The following is a 17,849-nucleotide window of genomic DNA, read 5'->3' as shown; positions in this document are numbered from 1 at the left end:
AATGGGGACCTGGTTGGATGGTGAAGCTGCCCAGGTATGCAGAAGGCGCCTAGGCCAGGTGTGCTATAAGGTATGAGTGCTCTTTTTTCAGCCAAGCTGTGGTGCATGGTGCAAAGACCGACTCCGGCAGGCACGTCCCCCTGGCATAGGTTTCCCAAAGGAAAGTGTATTCTGCACTGTCCAGCCCTCTCCTGGATTCAGTTTAAGCACAACACTGGCTTAGTTTCAGGGGCCACTCCACGCACCAGTGCACCAAGCACATACCTGGGGTGCAAGCCATGGGGGGCAGCCCGCCGGTCGCCGGGAGGGAGGCAGTCGGGCTGCTTTCAGTGGCTTGCCTGAGGGAGGTCCACCAGTCCTGCGGCTTCGTCAGCAATTCTGCAGTGGGCACGTGAAAGGTGCAGGATCGGCGGACCTCCTGCAGACATGCCACAGAATCCATATTACCAGTGGACCTCTCGCAGGCCCGCTGCCGAATCCACGTTACCAGCGGATCTCCCGCAGGCATGTTGCCGAATCTGGGTTACCAGCAGACCTCCCACAAGCATGCCACAGAATCCACGTTACCAGCGGACCTCCCGCAGACATGCCGCTGAATCCACGTTACCAGCCGACCTCCCGCAGGCATGCTGCCAAATCCGCATTACCAGCAGACTTCCCGCAAGTATACCACAGAATCCACGTTACCAGCGGACCTCCCGCAGGCATGCCGCCGAATCCATGTTACCAGTGGACCTCCTGCAGGCATGCCACCTAATCCACGTTACCAGAGGACCTTCCCCGGTGCACTGCCGAATCCATGTTACCAGCGGACCTCCTGCAGGCATGCCATCGAATCCACGTTACCAGAGGACCTCCCGCAGGCATGCCACCAAAAGCCTCCTGACTGTCGTGCTTGGGGCGGCAAAATACATAGAGCCACCCCTGGTTAGTTTTGCTTAAAGAATAAAGCAAGTTTATTTAACTACAAAGAGACAGATTTTATGTCAGTAGAAGTATAAGGCATTAAAATCAGGAATAGTTACAAGAGAAGCAGCAAAAAATCCTGTGGCACCTTATAGACTAACAGACGTTTTGGGGCATGAGCTTTCGTGGGTGAATACCCACTTCCTCAGATGCATGTCATTGTGGTATTCACCCACGAAAGCTCATGCCCCAAAACGTCTGTTAGTCTATAAGGTGCCACAGGATTTTTTGCTGCTTTTACAGATCCAGACTAACACGGCTACCCTCTGATACAGTTACAAGAGAAATAAAGATAAAATCATTCCTAGTAACTAAAACTTAACAAACTTGGTTCAAGATCAAGTTCTCACCACGTGCTCCCAGCATCAGGGCTGCTGCTTTTGTCTTTTGCGATGAAGGAGAGAGAAGTGGAAGGGAGAGATTCCTTGGGGTGGTTTTCCCATCACGTTTATAGGCCTGTTCCCCATTTTTCCAAGGATTACCCCTGCTGTGAAGATGGACTCAAGGAATCTTGTGGTGAAAGAGGATCCATGCTGGTGTTTTCTAAGATGTAGATCTGTTTGTTCCTGCCCACTTCCTTGCCACAGAAAGGCTACTTGGTAGGTGATTGCCCTGGCTAGGGCGTCAGCTTGTCCTTTGTCTTTGAGAAATTGGTTTATCCAGACTTGTCTGGTAAACACATTTCAGACCTAATGTTGCTACACACAGTTCATCATGATACCATTGACCAGTGAGTTAGTAGCTTTCAAATGACACCTCACAAGGCATATTTTGTTCAAAGATTATTACAATAGCGTGGAGGGTGTGAATACAAGAATGGATTCGGTCACACACAGGGCCGGTGCAACCTATTCAGTGACCTAGGTAGTCGCCTAGGGTGCTAGCATTTGGGGGGCGGCATTTTCTTCAGAGGCGACCACGGTGGACGGATCTTTGTCCTCCCCGGTCGTCGTCACCATTTAGGCGGAGGGAGCTGGGGCAGGGGGCACGGGGAGGGCCGCCTGCAGCAAGCTGGGGGGGGAGGCGGCACGCAGGGGAACTCCCTGCCCCAGCACACCTCTGCTCCGCCTCCTTCCCTGAGCACATCGCCCTGCTCTGCTTCTCTCCCTCCCAGGCTTGCGGAGCCAAACAGCTGATTGGTGCCACAAGCCTGGGAGGCGGGAGAAGTGGAGCAGTGACTGCATGCTCGGGGAGGAGGCGAAGCACAGTTGAGCTGGGGCGGAGAGCGACCACACGGCTCCCCGGGCGGGGGGAGGGAGCTGCCACAGGGGAGGCGCCTCAGGGCGGGGGAGGGGGAAGCTGCCATGGGGGAGGTGCCTCGGGGGGGGAGCTGCAGCCGTGGAGGTGCCTCAGGGCGGGGCGGGGGAGCTGCTGCAGGGCTCAGGAAGGGGAGGTGATCTGGGGTGGGGAGCTACCGCACCGCTCCCCTGGCCGGGGGGGTGCTGCTGCGGGAGGGCTCCTTGGGACAGGGTGGGGTCAGGAGCTGCTGCAGGGCTCGAGGAAGGGGGAGGGCGCAAGGTGAAAGTTTCACCTAAGGCTCGAAACATCCGTGCACTGGCCCTGGTCACATATCATAATTCCTCTGCAGGGCTTAGACCGCTGTGCATTGCACTAAACACATGCGTCAAAAAGAGTTGGCAGCAGACCTGGGTGGGTGAAGGCCAAGCGGATCCAGGAATGCTGAACCTGCTCTTCCCAAGAGGATGATGGGTAATCTGGTCACTTAGCCTAATATCCACTGAATCCAATTCAGGAAATCCATCCCTCCATTGGCAGCCTGTCACTCCGTTTCTCCCGTCTCTACCCAATTCGTTACTCAGTGGCCTTGTCAACCCCATACTCCAGCTATTCCACAAGGCAAGCGTATCCAGCTACCCAAATCTATACCAAATCCATACCTAGACCATGTTCCCACTGGAACCTTGCCATGAACTTCAACAGGGGCAGGACTGTCCTGAACATAGTCTAATGTAGATCCAGTTTATAGCAAGTCTGTTACCAAAAGGGATACCACAATGACTACTGTAAAACGATCATTTTATTTGCATGGAGTTTTATAATTAAGCACTTTATTGTTTTATGCACTGTCTGATTATACAGGCTGCTGAGGACCAATACAGCATTATGATAACAGGTAAGGAATGAGTCACTGAGAAATCACCTTATAAAGAAATTGTAGTTGAGTTGGTTTTGTCATCCACGCTTGGGCACATAGCTTGTTTTTTAGGAGGTGCTAAACACCCATCAACTCCCATTGAAAACCAGATCACTTGTTTAGGTGAAAACCAGATCATTCATAGACCATAGCTGCTAGCGATAGACATCCAAGTGTGATCAGGTGGGGAACAATAGAAAACTGCAGATGAAACAGGAAATTAAAATATATAACAGCAGAATTTGAATCAGGTTTTGAACTTGAACTTGCCCAGAATGTGGGTGTGTTTGGATCTGAGGTTCTGCTTCAGACCCGTCTATGGCTACAGAACAGTACAATTCCTTTGCCCACATGATTCAGATTTCATGGGTGAACTCACTAGAATCCTGCAGTGCTTCCTTCCTTTTCTAGGACCTCACTCTCCGTCACAGGCTGTGTGAGGTCCACACGCTCACCCACAGCTGCCTGCCTTTGGTGGACTTATAGCCACGGTGAGAGAACTCGCCTCCTCCCAGCAGGGAGGTCTAGCAGTTCAGCTGGGAATCTCTGCTTCCACTTTCTCCTCCCCACCCATCGCTGGCAGAGAGAGAATTAACTCTTTGTTTTCAGACTTGGGAGAAAAGAAACTGTTCCTGCATCGTGGGAATGAGAGATAGAAAAGCCATTTTCAATCTCTCTTAGACCATAATTCCTCAGCCACTGCAGAACTGATCATTGCAGTACATTCCCCAGTGCTCTGCCCAGTCTCGTTTTAAACAACCCAAGCAACGAACCTTCCACTAATTCCCTTAGGAGGCTGTATCCACCCCAGGGAATCCATTAGTGCCCGGAGTACTTTCACCGGCTATGCGAGAGGGTCACCCTGGCTGGACAAGTCAACTTCAGCTGCTTTCTGGCTGAATATTGGACAGTCCGCAGTCACTGCAAATACAAGCTAGCTACTGAACGCCACTCACAGGGAGAGGCCGTAGGAGTGTGAAAAGGCAATACAGCCTCACAGATATTTACTTCGCAGCCGGCTGCCTTAAGTTGTTTTTAGTTTGCGTTGGGATAGTGCTGAGAGGCCTCAGCCTGGAAACCGAGCCCCATCATACCAGGTGCTGTACACACGTGTAATGAGAAGGTGCCCTACAGAGTTTCCCATCTGTGTTGGTGTTTCAGTTCCCGGGTGCGGTAAAGTTCCCGAGAAGAAGGAATCTCACCTCATTTCAGCCCCACACTCCCCTGAGGCATTCAGTAACCCTGTGAACAATGACATTTGGTGCAAATAGTGGATCCTCTTGACTATAAATAAGTCTACACTGAAAGCCACCCCCAAAACATGGCAGCATCTCAGAGCCCAGGTCAATTGACTCCGGCTTGTGGGGTTCAGTGCGCGGCACTGAAAAGAGCAGTGAAGATGTTCCCGCTCAGGGTGAAGTCTGGGCTTTGGGCCTTTCCCCTTCACCGGCTTTCAGAGCCTAGGTTCCAGCCTGAGCAGAAATGGCTACACTGCTATCTATAGCCCCATACCATGAGCCCAGGAAAATTCACCCAGACTCTAAGACTTGCTCTGTGAGGGAGGGGGGTTTGCCATGGAGACGTACCCTAAGAAGAGGGAGTTTCACGCAGTGCTGGCCCTTCCTGACCGCAGTCCACCTGCCAATATGGCAAGACAGCCATTCTTGTGAGATTTCAGCTCTTCTGCTTCCATTTCTAGCTAAACCCCAGAAGGTATGAGATGCAGTGAAAACAAAAAGTAATTCAGTGGGCTGGAGTTCCCTCAGCTTTTCAAAACCTTCAAAAAGATTTTGTGGCACCTTATGGACTAACAGACATTTTGGAGCATGAGCTTTCGTGGGTGAATATCCACTTCCTCAGATGCATGTATTCACCCACGAAAGCTCATGCTCCAAAACGTCTGTTAGTCTATAAGGTGCCACAGGATTCTTTGCTGCTTTTACAGATCCAGACTAACACGGCTACCCCTCTGATACTTGGTTGATCTTAAACTTGAGACCAATATTTGGGAGATTTCTTATCCCTGGTGGAAATTCCAGTAGACTCCATAGGAAGGGGCTGTGACTGGAGTCCCATGTCGGGGGGGGATGCGCATTCATAAAGAGAGAGTGAAGCAGTGGACACAAGGAGAAACTGGCTCTAGGACAGCACCCCGGGTACAGCATCTTGTGTGGAACATGCATCTGAAGGTGCTTTATTATACACAGCAAGATGTGGTACAATGCCAGGAACCAGTGGGGGTATCAATGCTGCCCAGGGATAATTTAATACCAGGAACAGAGAGGCTGAGAAATGAAGTGGTTTTGCAGACACAGGGATACAGGATGAAGGACGTTCATGGCCGTCCCAGCCGGCTGCTCTGGCATCTGCACACGCACTGTCCCGTTGCAGTCAGGGGGAGCTGTGCTTGTGTACACCAGCTAGGGATATGGCTCAATGAACTCTAAGCTCACCTAGTTTATTACCCTGCAGGCTCCATTCTTTCTACAATCAACTCTCAGAGAGAAAAACACCTGGACAACATTTCCCCAGTAGTGACATTGAAATAGGTTCTCTTACACTGCAAACCGCACAAAGTTAACCTGGTAACCATGCTTTGAAATGTTTCTTGGCCTGTGAGACTGAAATTCTCAGAGCATTTGAGGGATAGAGGATTTATCCTTGGGCCTAGAGCACAAAGTCTGTATGACGCTTAAGCACTGCAGGACTTTGCTTCCCTCGTTGTTTAATGAGTTTAAGTCCATAGACTGGGAATTCGGAGACCTGTGTTCTATTTCCTATTCTGTAACTGACCAAGTCCTTGCTCCGTGCCTCAGTTTCCCCACCTGTACAGTTAAGGAGAACAATACTTCTCCTTTTTTAATGAAAGATTTTAAGATCTCTGCCTAAAAAGCACTGTAGATGGGCAGTTATGAAAGTATTACGATCATTGCAACTTCATTAGGCAGACAGATAAAAATTGAGAAATTTTATAAGTGCCCGTATACAATTGCTAGAAGTCTAAATGCTAGGTGGGTGAATTTGAGTGCCTGGTATTAAATGAGACTATTGCTATAATATTCATCATAGAAATTTGATGGAATGATAATAATGAATGACACACGGTAATACTTGGGTACGACATACATTGGAATGACAGAGCAGATTTGCTGGTGATGAGTGAAAGAAAGCAGAGAGTCAAATATAGCAAAAATCTTAAATGAATCAAACTGTACCACAGAATCTCTATGGATAGAAATGCCATGTTTGAACAATAAGAGTACAGCAGTAGGAATGTACTACCGACCACCTGAACAGGTTGGTGAAGGGGATTGTGAAATGCTCCAGGAGAACAGAAACCTACACATACAGAAATCTCAATAATAATGGGGGATTTCTACTACCCCCCACTCGATTCACTGAGTACATGTCACTTCAGGACGGGTTGCAGAGATAAAATTTCTAGGCAGCATTAAGGACTGCTCCTTGGGGCAGCTAGTCCTGGAACCCACAAGGGGAGAAGCAATTCTTGATTTAATCCTAAGTCGTGTATAGGATCAGGTCCAAGAGGTGAATACAGCTGAACTGCTCGGTAATAGCAACCACAATATAATTAAATTTACATCCTTGTGGGAGAGAAATACCAAAGAAGCCCACCACAGTAGCATTTAACATAAAAAAGGAGCTACATGAAAATGAGGAAGCTAGTTAAACTTCCATTAAAAGGAATAGTGACAAAGATGAAATGCCTGCAAGCTGTAAGGAAGTTATTTAAAACCACCATACTAGAGGCTCCAACTAAAAATACTAATAAATTCTAAAAAACTAATAAAATGACCAAAACATGCCACCATGGCTAAACAGCAGAGTAGAAGATGCAGTTGGAGGCAAAAAGGCATCCTTTAAAATTGAAAGGCAAAGCCTACTGCGAAAAATAGAAAGGAGCATAAACGCTGGAAAGTTAAATGTAAAGGTGTAATTAATCAGGTCAACAAAGAATCTAAAGAACAACTAGCCAAAGACTCAAAACTAACAGCAAGAAAAGTTTTAAGTACATCAGAAGCAGGAAGCCTGTTAATCAATGAGGTCATTGGATGACTGAGGTGACAAAGGAGCACCCAAGGAAGACAAGGCCACTTTGGAGAAGCTGGAATAGAATGTTAGGAACCATTAGGAAAGGGATAGATAATAAGACAGAAAATATCATATTGCCTCCATATAAATCCATGGTAGGCCCACATCTTGCATATTGCATGTAGTTCTGGTTGCAACATCTCAAAAAAGATATATTAGAAATGGAAAAAGTATATTTAAGGGCAACAAAAATGATGATGTGTATGGAACAGCTTCCATCTGAGAAAAGATTTAAAAGACTAAGAGTGTTCAGCCCAGAAAAGAGATGGCAAAAGGGGGATATAAAAGAGGTCTATAAAACCAGGACTGGTGTGGAGAAAGTGAATCTGGAAGTGTTATTTACCCCTTCATATGACTCAAGAAGCAGGGGTCATCCAATGAATTTAATCGGCAGCAGGTTTAAAACAAACAAAGGCGGTATTTCTTCACCCAACTCATAGTCAACCTGTGGAACATGTTGGCAGGGGATGTTGTGAAGGCCAAAAGTCTAACTGGGTTCAAAAAAAGAATTAGATAAGTCCATGGAGGTTAGGTCCATCAGTGGCTATTATCTAAGATGCTCAGGGATGCAACCCCATGCTCTGGGTCTCCCTGTAGCTCTGACTGCCAGAAGCTGGGACTGGACAACACTGAAGGGATGGATCACTTGAAATTGGCCTGTTTTGTTCATTCCCTCTATAGCACCTGGCACTGGCCGCTGTTTTATGACAGGATACTGGGCTAGATGGACCTTTGGTCTGACCAAGTAAGGCCGCTCTTCTATTCTTATTACAGTTGTCATCTACACACACTGACCTCACTAACTCCCAAGAGATGCAGGTTTCCATAGCATAATGCAGGACGAAAGGCCTCTACAAGTACAAAGTCCATCCAGAAGATGGTTGCTACAGACCAGAGTGTTTGAAATCCTACCTCCTCCACGGGGCAGCCCCACAACTAACGTTGCTCCAAAAGTGAGGGATGAGGCCTGGGGAGAATGCTGATTCAGTGCTCCCACAAGGCTCAGCCATCACCTGCCTCTCCACAGAAGGAGATGCTCTTTACACCCTTCTAAGGCATATGGGTGACCCTATTTGTGACCCTATCTCAGGGTTCTACTGAACCTTCTATTTCTCTTGCATTTAAACCCTTCTGAGCTGTCAACCTAAGCCATTCAGACATTGGGCTAGTTGTCCTTCCAGGTCCCCAAAACTGGAACTGGAGGTACAGCTGTGGTCCAGGTCTGAAGTGAAGCAGCAGTAAGAAGAGCATAGAGAAAAGGTCCTTGTGCACAGCTTGAGCAAATCCTGGGAGAGCTGTAGAAAAGACGGCCATTTTGAACTGGATCCTGTGGTGAATGAAGCCAGGAAGGCCCAGGAGCTGGGGGTGGCCAGGGTGATGGGGCTGCAATTCTCCGTATGGGAGAAGGCAGACAGGGGTATTCTGCATGCACTGGGGTCCAGAGAGGAGCAACCTGCAGCGACAAAGAGTTTTCATTGCCGACACTAACCCTCCGTGTGGTTTTAATTCCAGCCTCTGAAATGGTCCTGGAAACCGGCCGTGCACCATGTCATGCTACAATCATTCCAACCCCTCCAGCTTCCTCCTAATGGGCAGTCCCAGGCTGGAGGCCACCCACTTCTGGATCGCCTTCCCGTTCTGTCCCATGTACGTTGTGGCCCTGCTGGGGAACTTCACCCTCCTCTTTGTGATCATGACAGAGCCGAGCTGTGACGTTATTGATATGAACTTGGACCATATAGAACATGGGTTGCAACCAAGGTCCTGTAGTGGCACCAGATCTTATGTAAAGGGGGTCATAGAAGGTGTCTAAGACCAGGTTATGGGTTACTGGTTATGATTATGCTGTCTGTATATCTGTATCATTTTGTAGTTGAAGTTATAAGTATTGGCTATATACTGTCTGTATTTCAAATTGGTGCTGTAGTTCTGGGTGACACCCCAGACAAGCTGGTGTTAGCTGTGCTTAGCCTGCTTGATGGCCCATTAAGGACCATCAGCTACACAATTGACCCATTGAGAGGAGGCAGATACGCCTTGTAACTCAGCAAAGTATGTAGGGACTTGCCCATGTGACTCCAGACTCGATTTTGCTGTAATTTTCCACAGTAAGAACAAAGAAGTGTTCTTACACCTGGAAGAGCCTATATAAGGTTGATGCCTCATCTCCATCTTGTCTTCAGTCCTGCTTCCTACCTCTGGGGGGACTTTGCTACAAGCTGAAGCTCTACACAAAGGACTGATGACTCATCCCAGCAGGGGAAGTACTCCAGAGACATGATCTGAACCTGCAGTTTACTCCATCACTGCTACAAGCCTGAACTAAGAACTTTGCCATTACTGTATGTAATTGATTCCATTTAACCAATTCTAGCTCTCATCTCTATCTTTTTCCCTTTATGAATAAACCTTTAGATTTTAAATTCTAAAGGATTGGCAACAGTGTGATTTGTGGGTAAGATCTGATGTGTATATTGACCTGGGTCTGGGGCTTGGTCCTTTGGGATCGAGAGAATCTTTTTCTTTTCCTGGGGTGTTGGTTTTCATAACCATTCATCCCCAGGATGAATGGCACTGGTAGTGATACTGGGAGACTGGAGCGTCTAAGGAAATTGCTTCTGTGACTTGTGGTTAGCCAGTGGGGTGAAACCAAAGTCTTTTTTATCTGGCTGGTTTGGTTTCCTTTAGAGGTGGAAAAAACCCAGCCTTGGGCTGTGACTGCCCTGTTTAAGCAACTGGTCCTGAATTGGCACTCTCAGTTGGGTCCCACCAGAACTGCATCATCACATGAGCCTGGACTTGCCCATGTACTACTTCCTCTGCATGCTGGCATGCGTCGACCTGGCACTCACCACCTCCACCGTGCCCAAGATCCTGAGAATCTTCTGGTTCCACTCCCATGAAATCGGCTTCGAGTGTTGCGTGGTCCAGTTGTTCTTCATGCACAGCTTCTCTGCCATGGAGTCGGGGGTGCTGCTGGCCATGGCCTTCGACCGCTACGTCGCCATCTGCAAGCCATTGCGCTACACCACCATCCTCAACAACGCCGTGATCGCCAAGATCGGGTTGGCTGTCTTTGTGTGGGGCATTGGGCTGTGACCCCCTTGACGTGCATGGTCAGTCGCCTGCCGTTCTGCGGGCCCAGGGTCATCTCCCATTCCTACTGTGAGCACATGGCTGTGGTGAAGCTGGCCTGTGGGAACATCACGCCCAACTATGTCTACGGGATAATGGCCGCAACCTTTGTGGTGGGCTCAGACTCCATCTTCATCGCCATCTCCTACATCCTGATCCTCCGAGCTGTCCTTAGCCTTTCCTCCAGGGACAAGTGCCTGAAATCCTTCAGTACCTGCAGCTCCCATGTGTGCGTCATCCTGGTCTTTTACACTCCGGTGCTGTTCTCCTCCTACACGCAGCGCTGGGGCCAGAACATCCCCACGCACATCCACATCCTGCTGGCAGACCTCTATCTCTTGGTGCCACCCATGCTGAACCCCATCATATACGGCATGAAGACCAAGCAGATCAGGGGCCGGGTGCTGAGGTCATTCTATCCAAAAGCTGAGGTCAGAATTAACTTATGCTGAGAATAATTTCTTGTGTTCATGGCGATTCTGTTCTTTTGGGTCTTGGCCAGGATTGTTAACCTAGCTGGAAGGAAGGAAGCACCAGAAATTTCATGAGAACATCTTCTTGTGAGATTTCCAGCCCGAGAGTCTCCAAGGTTCCTTTTACATTGAATATCACCAATGCTCCTTTTCCCAACAACACCTGGTAAAAGACTGTTCCCACCTCAGAGGTCAAGTTCTACACATGAATCTATCCCTCCCTCCCTCCCTCCATTCATCCCTCCTTCCAACTATCTAGCATCAATCTGCATATCTACCTATCTATAGCCTTGAACGGCTGCCCAAGTGTGGCTGCTGCTGACTCTAACTAGCACCTCTGTGTGTGTTCAAGAGCAGAATTCCCCCTGGATGTATAGTGTATTTTTCCACCATAGCTTGCGACTTTACTTGCGCTGTTACAGAAAAACTTAGCTCGGCTGTGTTGTGAGAGGAAGGCGAAAAGACATCACCCTACATTGCTCCTGGGGTGTATTTTTGTGAATCTCAGCCCTGCAAGTTACTCAGACGCTATTTTAAAAAATCTTAACAATGTCCTGACAGTCTCCTTCTTCCACTTGTAATGTCACCTTGTCTCAAACTTTTTGATCACCTGTTTCTTGCGTCTTCCTCACCTTTATGTCTGTTTTGTGACAATGTTAAAGACAAATTTAAAAGAGAAACTGTATAGTGCACAATATGCACAATGACAAGAGCAATGAAAAATGAAATGATTAAAACGTGCCATTTGGAAATTGTGGTAATACTGATTGTATGCAAGGCCCATTGCACTAGCCCTTGTTATTATTATTCGTTAATATTGGTATTTGCACAGGGTGTCTCAGCACAGCTCACAATAGATATGGAAAGGGGTGAAACCAAAGCTGGAATTAGAAGGTGTGAGAAAGCTTTTGTCTCTCTGCCACCCCCCAGCGCTGCACACCAGTATCTGAGCACACTCCTACACAGTGGATTTAGATGTCACTTTCCAAGCCTCTGTTGAGGTGAACAAAACTCCATTAATCCTCCCTGGACAGGTTCTCCCATCTCTAGCTATCATCGCTGCTGTATGAGATGCAGGACTCCGTTTTAACCATGATGAATATTATCAGCTATTCCCGTGGGATTTAGGCCAGACAAATGGAAATAGCACCAGACCTGCTCCTCCACATCCATCTGTCACACAGAAACCAGCGCTAGGAAAATGAGGCCTTTTGGAAGTGGAAATGCTCTGCCTGTAACACACATCAGAGTAACCCTAGGCACTCAGAACCTGTCTTTCCTGACATCATTATTGTCCAGACTGGTTTTCTACTGTCCATCCAACCACATGTTTAATTTTTGATGGATGGTAACATGATGGGACACTCCTGTCAATCCAGGTTGGGACAATGATGTGCCTTGAGAATGGGGGCATGGAGAAAGCAGCAGAAGGAAAGTGGGATACTCATTCCTGCATGTATCTCATGCTTAATGAAGGAGGAAGTTCCCCTCACTGGATGGGTCCGGAAGTGCTGTGGTTACTGGATAGAGCCTGGCCCTGGGAACTAAGTGCTGGTGGGAGAACCCCAGGTTCATAGAGTGGATCCCCAATCCCAACCTACATTCCTGAGAATACTCTGCTTGACTCCTACTAGGCCCAGACCCCTTGGTTCCCTCCCACAAACCCTGAGGAGGCAGGAGTTAGTGCCAGGCAGAAACGCTGCACTCAGCTAAAAACCAACAATTGAATCTGGGCCAATCCTTTAGCACCTGCACCCCCAACTTCAGGCTGCGTCAGGGACTCTTTATTCCAGTAGCAGCAGCAACATGTGTTGTCCATAAGTCACATGGTCCTTCTCTCTAGCCACACCCTAGAGATGAGCAACAAAGATGACGAAAGGGATGGAAAACAAGCCATATGAGCAAAAGCTGAAGGAACTGTGTATGTTTAGTTTGGAAGGAGGAGATTAAGGGGGGACAGGACCAGCGTTCCCTCTAATTTTATATGTCCATGTGCAGAATGAATTTTATTATGTGTACCAATATGGAGGTGATGTGTGACACATCACCTCCATATTGGTGCACATAATAAAATACATGTGGTGGGGGTGGGACTGAGGGGTTTGGAGTGTGGGAGGGAGCTCAGGGCTAGGGTAGAAGGTTGAGGTGCAGGGGGGTGCGGGCTCTGGGGTGGGGCTGCGGATGAGGGGATTGGGGTGTGGGAGGGGGCTCAGGGGTCTCAGGGCTCGGGCAGAGGGTTGGGGTGCAGGTTTTGGGGCGGCGCTGGGGATGACACATTTGGGGTGCAGGCTATGGGGTGGAGCTGGGGATGAGGAGTTTGCGGGTGCATGTCTTTCCCTGCTGCAGCCCTGAGCCCCTGCATGGGGCTTTATAGGTGGCTTCACAGCTGTGTGACCACGCAGCTTAGAGGGAATTTAGGACATGATAGGGGGTTTCAGATACTTGACAGGCTGCCATAAAAAGATGGGGAAAAGTTGTTCTCTCTTGCCACAGAGGGCAGGACAGGAAATAGTGGGTTCCAACTCCAGCAGAGCAAATTTGGATTAAATCTCAGGAAAAACTTCCTCATTGTAAGAACAGGAGGACAATGGAGCAGATGCCTTGGGAGGTCGTGGAAGCTCCTTCACTGGAGGTTTTCCAAAGTAGGCTGGAGCCAACTGTCCCGGCAGGTTTAGACACAACGAACCCTGCATCTTGGCAGGGGACTAGACTAGCTGACCCTTGCAGTCCCTTCTCACCGTGGGGGTCTGTGATTCCATGATATCAGACAATTCCAGCATTGCATCGCCCTGGATACCTTTCTGCAGAGACAAATGGAGCAGAAGTGGCCTAGAGCCTCAGCTCAAAGTGCCCAACTTCCCCTCCAGAGGATCTCATTCCTCTTTCATCTGTATTACTACCATGCTGAACAATAGAAACGATATTCAAAAAACAGAGAGGCTGACTCCTGCTGTGCTGGATGACACAGGGGAAAGGGCTCTTGGGCATGTGTGCGTTGGGGGGCTAGTGTAGCCACATCCTATCAGTTACAGTGGGTGGCTAGTGTAACCACATCCTATCAGTTACAGTCACCATCCGGTTATCCTCTGAGCCACGTGTATCTCTGTGTGTCTCTGTTCGGGGCTGAACTGAGCAGCAGGACACAGCCCTGAATGGTGTATAACAGCCCAGCCCCCACACTGGAATCCAGGCACCATTTCTGCCCTACTCCCAGGCAGGCAATGTTGGATGATAGCGCTTCCCCGTCCCCCATTCTGCCTGCTCACTCATGAGGGGGGTCTTGGCTGCACAGCGCCTGCTTCCATGTCACTGTACGGGGGCTTGGAGGATGTGCCTCCCCACCACAACTATCCTGGATGCACTCACAATCAGGCCTTTAGTATGTAGATTCTCTTCTGTTGTGTCGGGAGGCTCGTGCCAGGCCCGGCAGTTACCTATGTTGGTCCAGATCACGGTATTGTCCAGGTGGAAACAGAGTAGCACCCTGTAATAACCTTAATCCCAGATTTGGACCTTAGCGTCCAAAATATGGGGGTTAGCATGAAATCCTCCAAGCTTAGTTACCTGCTTGGACCTGGTACTTGCTGCCACCACCCAAAAAATTAGAGTGTTTTGGGGCACTCTGGTCCCCCTGAAAAACCTTTCCTGGGGACCCCAAGACCCAAATCCCTTGAGTCTCACAACAAAGGGAAATAATCCTTTTTCCCTTCCCCCCTCCAGGTGCTCCTGGAGAGATACACAGACACAAGCTCTGTGAATCCAAACAGAGTGAATCTCCCTCTCTGTTCCCAATCCTGGAAACAAAAAGTACTTTCCTATTCCCCCAGAGGGAATGCAAAATTAGGCTAGCAATCCAACACACAGATCTCCCCTTGACTTCTTCCTCCCACCAATTCCCTGGTGAGTACAGACTCAATTTCCCTGAAGTAAAGAAAAACTCCAACAGGTCTTAAAAGAAAGCTTTATATAAAAAGAAAGAAAAATACATACAAATGTTCTCTCTGTATTAGATGATACAACACAGGGTCAATTGCTTAAAAGAATATTGAATAAACAGCCTTATTCAAAAAGAATACAAATCAAAGCACTCCAGCACTTATATTCATGCAAATACCAAAGAAAAGAAACCATATAACTTACTATCTGATCTCTTTGTCCTTACACTTAGAAACAGAAGATTAGAAAGTAGAACTACTTCTCCAAAGCTCAGAGAAAGCAGGCAGCCAGAAAAACAAAGACTCAGACACACAATTCCCTCCACCCAAAGTTGAAAAAATCCGGTTTCCTGATTGGTCCTCTGGTCAGGTGCTTCAGGTGAAAGAGACATTAACCCTTAGCTATCTGTTTATGACACACCCACAGCCTCAGTCCCTGAGGGGCGGCAGGGCTGATACTTCAGGGGGTCCAACAGCCACGGATCATGGGGTGTGGTGGCTCAGAGTAGGAACAGCCATGAACCCTCCAGCCCTCTGGGAACCATCTCCTCTTGGGGTTGGCCCCTTCTCCTCGCACATCTGCGGCAGCTCCGCTTCGCCCTCTGCCACCTGCCGGCGATGCTGGGCTCCTCTGGCCCTGAAGGGGGCCATTGCTGGACCCCACCCCACCAGTAGGGGGGCTGGGGTCAGCTCGTGGCACAGGACTTCTCATCGCTGTCCACTTATCAGGTGTACATGGCGGTGCCGGGTGCCTAGTGGCTGGGAGGGGCCTGCCCAGGGTGGGGGCTGTGACTCAGGCTGTTCAGAGGGGGCAGCTGAACCTTTAAATTATGCCCCCCCATTAGTAACTTATGCAGTTTGGGGGGAAGTGCCCTCCATAGTCCTCCAAACTCCTCCTGTGACCCCTGGCACTATGGGAAAAGGGCCTCAGCCTGGGGTGGGGAACCACGGCGGAGCTCTGTCGTGGAGGCAGAGGGATCATTTCTCTTTATGCTACCCCAAAGGGTGCCAGAAATCAGCAGTTTTCCAGCGATAATGAGCCATAGGATCTCTGCAGTGATATCTATGGGTGGTTATTCAAACTATCTGGAATTGACCGCACTTTGGTTCATTATTTTGTTATGAAATATACTCGTGAGCCCAATGTCAGGGAGGTTGTTTAATATGGCTCAGGAAAAAGGTTCAATATGATACCAGTCTCCAAAGAGCCATCCTGTGCAGTGATACTGCATTCACCTTACAGTGATGGTGCGCTCCCCCGTTACAAATTTCAGCTGCTATTATTTATATGATTTTATAAGTTACACATTTCTTCACACGTCACTAAAATCCAACCCATCAGATTGTTCCAGTTCCCTACCTTGTTGTTCTGTTCCTTCCTTAGCTTTGTTTTAGATATTAGTATTCCAGGTACTGATCTGGGAAGGTCCTTCCCTGGCTTGTACTAAGACATTAATGAATGTATCTTGATTTTGACAAGTTTTCTATCTGCTTGTGCCAAATGAGTTGTTAAGCAAATGCAAGGTGTAATGGGATACTTAACATAAGTGAATTAACAGGATTATGGTAAACAGATAGCTAAGGGTTAATGTCTCTTACACCTGGAAAAAAGTAATCTGAAACTCCTGACCAGATGACCAATCAGGAAACAAGACTTTTTCAAATCTGGGTGGAGGGTTTTTTGTGTGTGAGTCTTTTGTTCTTGGGTCTTCTGTCTGTACTCTCTCGGCTATGAGGAGTGAATTTTTTTATTTCCTGCTTTCTAATCTTCTATTTCCAAGTTGTAAGTACCAAAGATCAGATAGTGATTTATATGTTTTTTTGTATTGACATGGATATAGTTGCTGGAGTGCTTTGAATTGTATTCTTTTTGAATAAGGCTGTTTATTCATATTTCTTTTAAGCAATTGACCCTGTATCTGTCACCTTAATACAGAGAGACCATTTTTATGTATTTTTCTTTCTTTTTATATAAAGCTTTCTTTTAAGACCTGTTGGAGTTTTTCTTTAGTGAGGAACTCCAGGGAATTGAGTCTGTAGCTCACCAGGGAATTGGTGGGAGGAAGAAGTCAGAGGGAAATCTGTGTGTGTTAGATTTACTAGCCTGACTTTGCATTCCCTCTGGGTGAAGAGGGAAGTGCTTGTGTTTCCAGGACTGGAAATAGAGAGGGTGGACTCCCTCTGTTTAGATTTATGGAGTTTGCTTCTGTGTATCTCTCCAGGAACACCTGGAGGGGGGAAGGGAAAAGGTTTATTTCCCTTTGTTGTGAGACTCAAGGGATTTGGGTCTTGGGGTCCCCAGGGAAGGTTTGGGGGGACCAGAGTGCCCCAAAACACTCTAATTTTTTGGGTGGTGGCAGGTTTACCAGGTCCAAGCTGGCAACTAAGCTTGGAGGTTTTCATGCTAACCTCCATATTTTGGACGCTAAGGTCCAAATCTGGGACTAGATTTATGATAGGTATAGGCTAGTTTTAGTGATATCACTGTTAAGAATATAAGAACGGCTGTACTGGGTCAGACCAATAGTCTATCTAACTCAGTATCCTGTCTGCCGACAGTGACCAGTGTCAGATGCTCCAGAGGGACTGAACAGAACAGGGAATCATCAAGTGACCCAGCTGCTGTCATCATTTCCCAGCTTCTGCCAAACAGAGGTTAGGGACACAATCCCTGCCCATCCTGACTAAGAGCCCTCGCTTGGTCTATGCTCCATTAATTTATCTAGTTCTTTTTCAAACATATGTCATTCATTTGCAGGGCCAGTGCAAGGATGTTTTGCGCCCTAGGCAAAACTTCCACCTTGCGCCTCCACCCTCGCACCGCCGCCCTGAACACCCCCGTGGCAGCTCCCCCCCCTCCATTCTGAGGCACACCCCCGTGGCAGCTCCCCATCCCCCCTTCCGCCCAGAGGCACCACCCCGCCTCAGCTCACCACTGCTCCACACACGAGCACGAGCACCCCGAGCACCCCGAGCACGCCATCGCTGCTTCACTTCTCCCGCCTCCCAGGCTTGTGGCGCCAATCAGCTTAGGCGCTGCAAGCCTGGAAGTGGGAGAAATAAAGCAGCCAC

The 17,849-nt window shown here is 48.3% G+C and overlaps 1 pseudogene; it reads left to right on the top strand.

The window, feature by feature from the left end:
* The first annotated feature begins 8,780 nt into the window (after positions 1 to 8,780).
* LOC127043977 (olfactory receptor 52E4-like) lies at positions 8,781 to 10,821 on the top strand (annotated as a pseudogene).
* Positions 10,822 to 17,849: the final 7,028 nt, after the last annotated feature.

Source organism: Gopherus flavomarginatus, chromosome 1, assembly GCF_025201925.1.
Source record: "Gopherus flavomarginatus isolate rGopFla2 chromosome 1, rGopFla2.mat.asm, whole genome shotgun sequence".
Classification (NCBI taxonomy): Eukaryota; Metazoa; Chordata; order Testudines; family Testudinidae; genus Gopherus; species Gopherus flavomarginatus.
Note: the sequence above shows the minus strand (reverse complement) of the source record. Positions and strands in the feature narration are given on the sequence as shown.